Source organism: Mustela lutreola, chromosome 2 (genome assembly GCF_030435805.1).
Source record: "Mustela lutreola isolate mMusLut2 chromosome 2, mMusLut2.pri, whole genome shotgun sequence".
Lineage (NCBI taxonomy): Eukaryota > Metazoa > Chordata > Mammalia > Carnivora > Mustelidae > Mustela > Mustela lutreola.
In genome coordinates, this window is record NC_081291.1 from 18,066,976 (window position 1) to 18,079,742 (window position 12,767).

General features: G+C 40.0%; 1 protein-coding gene across 15 annotated transcripts in view; it reads right to left on the bottom strand.

Annotated features, from left to right (window-relative positions):
• MAP4 (microtubule associated protein 4) overlaps positions 1-12,767 on the bottom strand; it is a 193,445-nt gene that overhangs the window by 123,864 nt on the left and 56,814 nt on the right. The window contains exon 1 of one of the 15 annotated variants that reach the window (XM_059160758.1): positions 5,784-5,882. The exons of the other annotated variants lie outside the window; for them this stretch is intronic. The gene's annotated coding sequence lies outside the window, so the exon portion shown is untranslated. Of the gene's footprint in view, positions 1-5,783; positions 5,883-12,767 lie in introns of those variants that run through there. 15 annotated transcript variants of the gene reach the window in all.

Genomic DNA, 12,767 nt, shown 5'->3' on the forward strand with positions numbered 1-12,767 from the left:
CTCGCGGCAGTTCAGTTGCCCTGGTTGTCTTCTTTCTCGAGTCTAAGTGAGCAACCTTCCATCTTTCTTTCTCCTAATTTAGTCAATCTACTGCTTGCAAGCAAAGAATCTCAACTAATACACAGTCTTTCCTCAACCCAGATTTTTAAAAGCCAGAATCTACTAGTAGATTCGAGCCATCTTTAAAGGCTCTTCTTTAAAACTGTCCTCCACTGTCTACCTCTCTCCAGCTAAATTTATTAAGGAAAAAGAAATACACACCAAGGAGTACAGTGATTCTATCTTCAACTTTGTCTCCACACATGAGTTCCTATCACAGTCATCAGTACGGAGCAGCACATATACAACCCATTTACAACACATGAATATGGATGGACACTCCCTACTCTATATGCCACCCAGGCTACTTTACACGTAAAGTATGATTGTCTCTCCAGATCCTGCCAGGAAAAATGCTGAAAAATGACTCATTAAAGAACTTTTTAAAAGCCTGACAAATTTAATGTCAATAAGTTCCATAAAAAGTAACTGCTTTTTCCCTTTTTTATGTTAACTATTATTAACAGTTAGCATTTGAAACCTATTATGAACCAAAAATAATAAAGGATGTCTATAATTAAACAGTTTCAAGGTCAAAGAACATTTGAAAGGGTATCTGTACCATCCCTAACAGAAGCTCCATTTTTTCCATAATACATACCTAGGACACTTCTTCCATGTAATCCACTCAAACTCCCTAATTTAGGACACAGGTGAAAATGCAGACAGAACCAACAATATCTTTCCAATCTCATTTACCTGAGTGCATATTCTCAAAGGGTAGCTCTTTATCCACCGTAATCTTTCCCTCTTTACCCCCACCCCAACCTCCCAAACCACTTCCTGGGCTGACATGTGGTTCATGGACTATGAATAGTGGCTTAAATTCAGCCTAAGAAGGTAAAACTGATAGAAAATTAGGCAGCTGGAAAGCAGGAAGGTCATTTGGCTCAGAGTGCATCTAGCCAACCACCCAGCAACTGTATCTCAACACAGCGAAGATATTCCTTTCTTGTCACTACATATAAATAGAAATATGATTTACACACACACACACACACACACACACACAATTTACTTATGGAAAGTGAAGTACTGGCTTTTATCCAGGAAGCCCCAGTTTTCAATAAATTAAACAGATGATTCAATTTTATAGTTATTCTATTCTAAAATATATACAAGTATAATAAATTAAGTAAGTGTTCTACAGGTTTGTTAAACCGGTTTTGCCAGTGTTTTGGAATTGATTTTAATGAATTCAATGGGTGAATTTCATCCCACACTCACAGAACCATTTAAGGTCACTTAATATTCAGTTATGCCTTAAAATGTTGAGTTATGTAATTTATGGACATAAGGGTATGGTAAAATGTTACTCTCAAATCTGGATATTCAGGAAGGTCCAAAAATGTACCCTTATGAATGAGGACTACCTACTAAAAAGAAATGATCTCTTCTTGACTATTTATACTATTCCTTCCCCCCCCCCCCAATAAAAATAAGCATTTATTATCCTCCATTACAGGAGTCCCAGGAGAAGGCAATATCATGGCTGATCAATTCAGTAACTCAATGACTTTCAAGGACCCAGGTTCTTTTCATCTTCTTATTTTTTTTTTAATTTTTTATTAACATATAATGAATTATTAGCCCCAGGGGTACAGGTCTGTGAATCACCAGGTTTACACACTTCACAGCACTCACCATAGCACATACCCTCCCCAATGTCCATAACCCAACCACCCTCTCCCTCCCCCAGCAACCCTCAGTTTGTTTTATGAGACTAAGAGTCTCTTATGGTTTGTCTCCCTCCCCATCCTATCTTGTTTCATTTATTCCTACACCCCCCACCCCCCACCCCCACCCCGCCAAACCTCCCACGTTGCATCTCCACTTCCTCCTATCAGGGAGTTCTTTCTCTGACTGACTTATTTCGCTAAGCATAATACCCTCTAATTCCATCCACGTTGTGGCATCTACTACACCTTTCTTATCTGTAAAAAAGTTTTACCTTTAAAAGGCTTTGTTTCTGGGAGGCAAAAAAAAAAAAAAAAAAGCTAGGTACAGAAGTTTCTATGCCTCACTGAGGCACCAGTTCTAAAGCTTCCTGTGAGTCACGTTCAGGGGCTGAGTTCCCTAATCTGTAAAATGAGAGTGGTATGTTAAATGATTCCTGAGGCTGATTATTCTATAAGCGCTTATAATTTAGATTCATCACTTAAATTAGAAATAAACTGCACACAGATCCTCAATGTGCATGCCTGATTTTTATATGTCAAGTACTCCCAATTATAACTGGGTGCAGATTTATTAAAAGGCAAAAGCTTTTTGGCAAAGAGAAAGACTAAAAAACTCATCACTGCACAGTGCCCTGCTTGAGCAAATCTGACTGGAGCTTAAGAAACTCCACCCAGTTCTGGCTAACATCAAAGGAGACTTGACACCACTCTGCCAAAAAATAAGCCTCATATTATTTAACCAGGCACCAAGAGAACACACAGTTTTCAAGCATAGCGCTTTGGACATCTGATCTTTCATTCTGACTACATGCCTGAAGTGAAACTATCTGTTGAGAAGAGTTTTGAAAATATGTGAAAGAAGACAAGAAATAATGACATGACAAGATGATGAAGCACAGAACAGAATTTTGGGCTCCTGACTAGCCTCTGACTATTAATAGCCATGTACTCATGCGGAGTAAATAAGATATGATGAGCTCACAAAGCATCTCCTCTGTTGTATGGTTTACTTTAGATTACACACTCTGGAATTAGTTACTGAACGATTTTCTAGGTTTATAGAGACTGGTGTTCACAATTAATTTAAATACAAAGAAGTATGGGCAACTTCTCAAGGTCCCAAAATTCCTCTTGAAAATATTAAGTCAGGGGCGCCTGAGTGGCTCAACCCTTAGGCATCTGCCTTTGACTCAAGTCATAATCCTGGGGTACTAGGATCAAGTCCTGCATCGGGCTCCCTGCTCAGTGAGAAGCCTGGTTCTCCCTCTCCCAATCCCCCTGCTTGTGTTCCCTCTCTCGCTGTGTCTCCCTCTGTCAAATAAATAAATAAAATCTTAAAAAAAAAAACAAAAAAAAAACAGAAAATGTTAGGTCAGTCTTACCTATAGTCAGTCACTCACTCCAGATCTGTGTTGATTGTGTCTGATGAGAAATTACCATTAGCAATCTAGTCTGCAAATGGCCTGTTGCTGCCTTTGTCCTCCAGGATCTACTTCCTGGACCTGGACCCTCCACCCTCCCAAAGGTACTCCTCTGAAGCTAAAGTGGAGCAAGAAAACTCATGATGAAAAGAGAAACAGAAGCCTAATTCCCACCAACATAGTGAGACACTCTGCACAGCCACTGTCACATTTTCATTTCACTCTGTCACATTTGCCAAAACTGTACCAAGATTATTTGTGGTAGTCAGCATTCTCTTTTTTAGAAGTGTAAAAATAAAATAAAAGTGTAGAATCCTGTTTCACGGGGCACCTGGGTGGCTCAGTGGGTTAAAGCCTCTGCCTTCAGCTCGGGTCATGATCCTAGGGTCCTGGGATCGAGCCCCGCATCGGGCTCTCTGCTCTGCGGGGAGCCTGCTTCCCTCTCTCTCTGCCTGCTTTTCTGCCTACTTGTGATCTCTGTCTGTCAAATAAATAAATAAAATCTTTAAAAAAAAAAAAAAAAAAAAGAATCCTGTTTCACAATTTCAAAGGGGGTAAAGGGACTTATACCCCAGAAGGCCCATCATTCCACCTTAGTGTGAGTTCAGTTCTTATCAAGTTAACTTTCCTCTTAATCCCAGAGATCAATTCCATGCAAAGTATTTAAGGTTTTTGGTTTTAGTGTGAAAAGGGAGAAGAATACTAACTTAGCAACACAGAACATTTCAGGGAACAAAGCAGATCTGGATAAGGTATCAAAATAGAGAGAGGATATGTGGTCCCAGAGTCCTAGGATGTCAAAGAAAGGGAAGTTATACAACGTCAAAGGCAAGCTCTTTTAAAATATTACCTCCTGTTAGTTTTAGAAGAAAGAAAAAAATTTTCCTCACAGTTACCTGGACTAATTGAAAAATGAAATTATTGTTTATAACACTGTATCTAAGGGAAATGCTTCTGAGTTCCAAATAACCAACTTAGTAAATAAACATTTAATAATAATGCTGAAAACAGCAGAAGACTGGGGCACCTGGGTGGTTCAGTTGGAGAAGCCTCTGCCTTGAGCTCAGGTCATGATCTCAGGGTCCTGGGATCGAGCCCAGCATTGGGCTCTCTGCTCAGCAGGGAGCCTGCTTCCCCCTCTCTCTCTGCCTGCCTCTCTATTTGTGATCTCTCTGTCAAATAAATAAATAAAATTTTTTTTAAAAAAGGGGGAGAAGACTGCTCATAATGCTCACTTAAATTTTCTTCATGATTAATATTCTATCAGTTTTTTTGGGCAGTGGGGATAGAGGGGTGAATTATGGACAAGATATAGAACTAAAAAGATCCATGGGGCTCATATTTTCTTCCTTTTTTTTTTTTTTTTTTTTGGCATGACTGATCTAAATGGCAGAGAATTCTGAGGCCAACACTAAGCTGCTATCCCAGGACATTAGTGAAAGTGCTGGGACCAAAATGAAGTGCTTGTTCCTCAGGCTTGGAAGAAACCCAGCATCCCAGCCAGTTCCAGAGACCATTTATAATCTGACATGTTGGTGGTATAGCCTGCATCGTAACGATTTCATATTAAACATGAGATTTTTTAAGTTTGCCTAGCAAATCTTCAGTTACTAACAGGGGACTCTATTCCTCAGATCGGTTTTTTGCTGTTGTTGTTTTTAAGATTTTATTTATTTATTGAGAAAGAGAGCGAGAATGGGAGAGAGCACGAGAGGGGAGAAGTCAGAGGGAGAAGCAGGCTCCCTACTGAGCAGTGAGCTGGACGCAGGACTCAATCCCATCATCCTGGGATCATGACCCAAGGTGATGGCAGATACTTAACCAACTGAGCCACCCAGGCGCCCCCTCAGATTGGTTTTAATCAATTCCTTTCAGAGGTCTATTACACAGCAAGCTGACCCTTATTTGTCTGGTTTCTGTGTTCTGCTTTCAATTTATTTAACTAGAAAACTAGTTTGATTTATACTTTCAATCAGAACGGTATTTCATTCAAAGTAAAACCAATTTCTACTTGTAAAAAACCGATTTTTATTCCCATACAGCTGATTCCTGTATGGGAATCAGCTACCATCTTACAGAGCTCACAGGCACATGCGATCCCTGAGGCTAATCGGAATATCTCCTCCTCTTCCCCAGAACCAGAATGGCAAAGGCACAGCTCAGCAATGTCTTGACTATCCTAGCAATAAGCCCCAAACCCCTGCCGAATATATTAAGTTTCCACCCCCAGGTACCTCCCTACACACTTCAAGGACAACAGCTGTACTATTATGAATGGATGGTATTTGCAGGCTCCACAGGGTTCCGTTCAGAACCACCACTTGTCCTGTTCATCACAGGATTGCAACAGGAGAAAGCCCTTGATTACTAGAATAGCTGAGGCCATTGCCCAGTGACATTCCTATATAGAAGAGCACGTGGATTTTACTTCCATGTAGTCCCAAAAACAAAGAGCTCCTTTTCCCTATGCAGTTTTAGGGAACTCTGTCCTCGAAACATACAAACACTGCACACACATGCACACACATATTCACATACATAAAACCTTGTAGCCCAAGTCCCAATGCCTAGCTTGCGCACTTACAGGAACTATGCAGGCAGTCTGTGTTCAGTCCTGATCAAATGCATTTTGGACCTCTAAACAGGCACCTGCCTGCCACATTTCTGTCCCAGTGAATTTAAACCTATTTCTCCAAGAAGAATCATCTACACCAGATACCTCCCACTGTTAGCCATGTGATCCACTCAGCATGATGTCTGCTGAAGTCTGGTAATGTGCGCCAAGCCAAGAGGCGACAATGACACAGCACTTAAGTTTCTGCTCTAACCATCCTTAAGAGCGACTCTTCAATTTTATTTCAATTTAAAAAAAAAAGTCAATCTTAGGATGATTCTCAATACCTATTGCCCCCAAATTGTGGGGAAAAAAAATAGGTTTTTTAAAAATGTTACCATTCAGGGACACCTGGGTGGCTCAATTAAGCATCTGCCTTCAGCTCAGATCATGATCTCAGGGCCCTGGGATCGAGTCCCACATCAGGCTCCTTGCCCAGCATGGAGTCTGTTTCTCCCTCTGCCTGCCACTCCCCCCATGTTCCTGCTCTCTCTCTCTCCTCTCTCCAACAAATAAATAAATCTTTAAAAAAAAAAAGTTACTATTCATCCCACTTATCCTTCCTCAGTCTAATTAAGAACCAAACACATTCAGAGTTTCCCTACACCTACCCAAAAAATTATTTCTAAACACTGAAGATCTCTAAAGGCTTTTATAAAAACACCAGTTCAAATAATCTAGATTCCAATTCCCTCACTTTAATAGTTAACAAAAAAAAGGAACCAGAAGAAACAAGTCATTTATAAATAAAGCTAGACTGAGGATCAGGCTAAGGGGAGACCCAGCAAACACCAGAATCACAAGCAGGATGACAAAATCTTGGATTTTTATAGTTTCTGTTTTATCTGACACAATGACATCACCATACTTCCAAATCTATTTTTCTTTTTTGCCTTACTTTTTCTTCTTAAAGTACAGCAATTGGGAGGAGTCCTGAAGATCAGGGGGAAAAAATCTGAGCCGATTTAAAAGGACCCCAATCCCTATTAGGAAAAAACACTCCAAACTCCTTTGGGTGATATCCAGGTCACATAATCCTATAGAACCCAGACCTAGGACCTACCACAGCCATCAGCAGTTTGCCCTGGAGGCTCTCCCTGTACTTTAGTGAACACAGGACCAGCTGCCATCTTAGGAGCCTATCACTGACATTATTACCACACGGCCTTGCTCACACTGCTCTCCACACTACAAATCCTCTTCACTCCTTCCTCACTTGTCAAGAGTCTTGAAATCAACTATAATCAACCATCACCTTTTCTGTGATTCCATTCTGAGATCTGTTCTCCCGGTACCATTGAGAACTAACAGCTCACCTGTATTTCTACAATAACAGTACAGTATAATCTGTACTGTAGTTAGTTGTAGGTACCAGTGGCTCCCATAACTGCTAGATCCCAAAGGGGAAGGACCATGTCTAAGCAATGTGTGTATCTTCTCTTGGTCAATTACTTTATATAAGATGGCTAAAACAACAAAAAACAACAAAACAAAGGGGCTAGCTGAACAGAATTCTAAGATGGTATGACCAAAGTTAATTAAAAGTAGGAACACCTTTGTGGCTCCATAGGCTGTCTGCCTTCACCTCAGGTTGTGATCCCAGAGTCCTAAGATCAAGTCCCAAGTTGGGCTCCTTGCTTCTCCCTCTGCCTGCCACTCCCCCTGCTTGTGCACACGTGCTAGGTCTCTCTCTCACCAACAAATTTTTTTAAATCTTAAAAAAAAAAAAAAAAAAAAGTAGGTCTGGGGCGCCTGAGTGGCTCAGTGGGTTAAGCATCGACTCTTGATCTCAGCTCAGGTCTAGATCCCAGGGTCATGAGGTCAAGCCCTGCAGTGGGCTCCACATGGGGCATGGAGCCTGCTTTAAAAACCAACCAACCAACCAACCAACCAAAAGCCAACAAAAAACAAGTAGGTCTAATTTGAAATTAATCAGAGATGCTAAAACTACAAAAAATTCTTCAGAACTAGAAAAAGAATAAATATATTCAAGGCTGAAGGGTCACCATTAACTAGCATATTCACCTCATTTCTTCTTCTTTTTTTTTTTATTTTTTTTTTAAAGCTTTTATTTATTAATTTGACAGAGAGAAATCACAAGTAGACGGAGAGGCAGCCAGAGAGAGAGAGAGAGAGAGAGATAGGGAAGCAGGCTCCCTGCTGAGCAGAGAGCCCGACGCGTGACTCGATCCCAGGACCCTGAGATCATGACCTGAGCCGAAGGCAGCGGCTTAACCCACTGAGCCACCCAGGCGCCCCTCTTCTTCTTTCCAAACATAGCTTTATGCCAGAGCAATCAAGTTGTCCGCAATCATGAAAAGAAAGCCAACAAGGAGTAAGCATACAAGCCAGCTCTCCATGCTGGTCATCTTATCATTATTAGGCAGGCAATAAAAATAGCCCTCTGCTTCTAGAAAAGCACAACAACATGATGCAATATGGCCGAAACAAACAGCATTTTGTTGAAGAGATAAGCTACCACCGTCATGTTAGCATCACTGTATAAAACATATTTTGTAGTTATTAAAATGTGAAATCTCCATCGTACCAGCTCACATATGTTTGTCAAGTAGTAAATATACTGTGTAATTTTAGTATTACCTAGTGTTGGGGAAATTGGGTGAAGAGAAAAAGTATTCACACTTCATCAGCACCCAGCTCTTGAGAACTGTTTAAGAAAAAAAAAATCTCTCCATCGAGCCAAGTGAAGTGTCTCTCTTAAGCTCAGAGCCAGAGCGTGCTCTATTTTATTAAGATGTCAGTGAACATAAAGGAAAATGAAAGACTGAATTAAGAGGAGAATGAGGATCTGTGCTGATTAATTCTGCAATTATTTATCACAGACACATATAATGTGTGTCTCCTCCAGAATCCCACTGGACTTGGGAGTTCCTAGATGGCAGGGACACATCTTTTCCACCTTTTATCCTGGGCATCTAGTACAGTAGTGACACCTGGGTGGATCTCAGCTGCGCATTCATCCTACTGAGTGTGCTCTGTTCCGTATCATGACACAGCCTTCTCTTGCTGGATTTGACACCTGCCTAGTTGAAGGACCCTTCTGGCTCTTTCACTGTGGGTCCTGGGCACAGATCAGCATTGGGGTAGAGCAGCCCTGCTCTTCTGAGCAGGACAGAAGAAAGCACAAACTCTACAGCAGTAGTTAGCAGGCATTTTGTATAAAGACCTTAGTGGTGGTAGTTATTTACTACCTTTATTACTACCTTTATTTACTTGCCTTTAACATAAAAGTGCCTTATGGATGCTTTCAAATGAGGGAAGGGGGTAAAAAAAAAAAAAAAGCCTAGAAGTAAAAATAGTAACACTAAGTGAAAACTGAACAAGCAAAGTAAAAACCAAAGGAATCTTTCACGTTAATAATTAGCATCATTTTTAACATTTTACCTGAAACAGAAGTAAAGATCTGAGTCAAAGTGAAATGCCACAGGATCAGAATCATTCAGGGACTGAGGGGAACAATTTCAGTTTTTAATTTTTGATTTTTTTTTTTTTAAGATTTTACTTATTTATTTGACAGAGAGAGATCACAAGTAGACAGAGAGGCAGGCAGAGAGAGAGAGGGAAGCAGGCTCCCTGCTGAGCAGAGAGCCCGATGCGGGACTCGATCCCAGGACCCTGAGATCATGACCTGAGCTGAAGGCATCAGCTTAACCCACTGAGCCACCCAGGCGCCCCTTAAGTGTTGATTCTGAAGGGCACCCACAATTGAGAGCTACTCAATTAATCAACAACCTACTTGAAGACAAAGTTCATTGAAATTAAACATAAGACAGAATTTATAACACTTAACACTAGAAAGAGATCAAATTCTCCCTTTTTGAGAAGGTGGGTGGTTATTAGATAGAGTTTTTTAGAAGTAGAGCCTGACAGGGGTTCTATACAAGTGCCTTCAGGAGGAATCTGTAAGGGAGGGAAGAGCAGCAAAACTATGGTTTCAGCTAAAGGTTAGCCTACGTCTCCTGTCTGGGAAGCTATAAAGCACTATCACACCACAGAGCCAATCCCACCATGAGGTAAGGGAGCCAGGTTTTTGTAACCCTCATCAGGCAGTCACTGGCTGAGAGCCACGTGAAGGGAAGGGATGTAATCCCAGACATCCCTAGGAGAGGTGGCTCCTATATGCTATGGCCCTTGCTAACACTCGTAGCAGTTGGGGGTCAGTGTGTGTGTGTGTGTGTGAGAGAGAGAGAGAGAGAGAGACTCTAAGCAAAAAATCCATTAGAAATAAAGTGACAAGTTCAATCTGCTATGACTTACCAGTATTTTTTCATTTACCAATATTAAATACTAACCTTGTGTGAACCTAGCAACATGGCTATTTTAAAAACATAACATTTCATCCAAAACAAAAATACTAATTCAAAAAGGCATATACATCCCTATGTTTACTGCAGCATTATTTCTAACAGCCAAGATATGGAAGCATTCCAAGAGGCAAACAACAGCTGAACGGATGAAGATGATGTGATACGTACACATATACACATGCACGCACACACACAAAATTTCGTATTACTCAGCCATGAAAAAGGATGAGCTCTTGCCATCTGCAACAACATGGATGGACCTAGAGGGCATTAGGTTAAGTGAATTAAGTCAGATAGAGAAAGACAAATACCATATGACTTCACTTTTATGTGGAATCCAAAAACAAAACAACAACAACAACAAAAATGCGGAAAGAGACCTATAAATTCAGAGAACAAACTCATGCTTGCCAGTGGAGGGCGATAGAAGGGATAGAGAGACTCTGTTAGGAATATACAAGATTAATATTTAATACTGGTAAATGGGCAAAATGGGTGAAAGGGAAGGGGGGGTGGGTTTCCATGCTTCCAGGCTGGAATACAGGCTTCCAGATATGATACGAGTTAAGTCATGGGAATAAAAGGGAATACAGGAGCACAGGGACTATAGTCAATAATGTTGTAACAGCACCGTATGGGGACAGATGGTAACTACACTTGTGGTGAGCACAGCCTAACGTAAAAACTGGTCCAATCACTAGTTGTACAGCCAAAACTAATGTGACATTGTGTATCAACTATACTTCACTAAAAATTAAACACAAACATAATTAAACTACCATTAATGAGGAGAAACAGATGGGTCCTCCTTCATAGGGGGATACTGCAATACACCTCCCTCAGTAACTGACACATCGTGTAGACAAAAATCAGTAAGGACATAAAATGTCTGAACAACTCAATATACAAGTTTCAGCTATTGGAACTACAGAGTACACTGGAAAAGACACTTTTTTGGCACACACAGGACATTTCATTTGTAAAATAAATGTATGCTAGGACATAAGACAAATCTCAAATTTTAAAAATTATTATTTTAAGAGAACAAACTGGTGGTTACCAGAGAGGAGCTGAGTGGAGGGATGGGTGAGATAGGTGATGGGGATGAAGGAGTACACCTGTTGTGATAAGCACCAGGTGTTGCGTGTAAGTGTTAAATCATTCTACTGCACACCTGAAACAAATATCACACTGTGTTAACTAACTGGAACTTAAATAAAAACTTTATTTAAAAAACCATTATTATACAATATGCATTTAGGAAACATCATTAAGTAAGCTAGAAACAAAAACCTGAATTTTTCAAAAATTTACTGGGAAATTTTAAAACACATGGCAAATAACTCATCAAAATAGAAATGAAAAAACACTCAGAACTGAATAATAGCAAAAATACTACATAGCAAAGCTTGTGGAATATACTTAAAGAGAGAATTTGAGGAAGTCTCCAGCCTTAAGTGCTTTTATTAGAAAAAGAAGGATATAAGTTAGTCAGTCTTAAGACCCATCTTAAAGAGTTAGGTAAAAATAAATCTGAAGAAAACCAAAGAAAGGAAATAAAATCTTGAGCCAAAAAAAGGCGCCAAGAAAGAAAAGAGAAGATCAACAAAGCAAAAGTCCTCTTTGAGGAGTAATAAAGTCAACAAACCTTTGACTGACCAAAAAAGAAAAGAGGGCATAAATGAACAATTTTAGGAAGGAAAAGAATAATGCTACAAATATGGCAGAGGAAAAAAAGATTATCAACAGCTATGCCAACAAATATAAAAAATCAGATGAAAAAGACCAATTCCAGGGTGCCCGGCTGCCTCAGTCGGTGGTGCCCGGCTGCCTCAGTCGGTGGAGCATAGGACTCTTGATCTTGGGATTTTGAGTTTGAGCCCCACAGTGCGTGAAAGATTACTTTAAAAAAAAAAAAAAAAAACTAAAAAAAATGACCAGTTTCTAAAAGAGAATATATTACAATAACTGATCCAAAATTTTATAATAAACAGAAAACCTAAATAGTCCCAAATCAATTAAAGAATTGAAACAATTATTTTTTTTTAAGATTTTATTTATTTATTTGACAGAGAGAGATCACAAGTAGACGGAGAGGCAGGCAGAGAGATAGAGGGAAGCAGGCTCCCTGCTGAGCAGAGAGCCCAATGCGGGACTTGATCCCAAGCCCCTGAGATCATGACCTGAGCTGAAGGCAGTGGCTTAACCCACTGAGCCACACAGGCGCCCTTGAAACAATTATTTTTAAGTCTTACATCCCCACCCCCCAGATTATATAGGAGTTCTAACCAATATTCAAGGTGCAGGTAACTCCAATCTAACACAAACTCTAGAAAATAGAAGAATTCTCATCAAATCATTTTATGAGGTTAACAAATATAATGCACTGATTAGAGGCCCACATTCCAGCCAGACGGTCAGAGTTTCAAAATTGATTTCTACCACTTAGTATCTATGTGACCCTGAGCAAGTTTCTTCACCTTTTTGCTTCAGTCTCCTCAAATGTTAGTTGGGGTAACAGTATTAACTACTTTCTGAATCTGTTAATATAGAAAATAGGGCGTGGAACATTGTATGTGTTTTACATATTTGGTATTGTTTATATGATTATTGATAATATGTACCT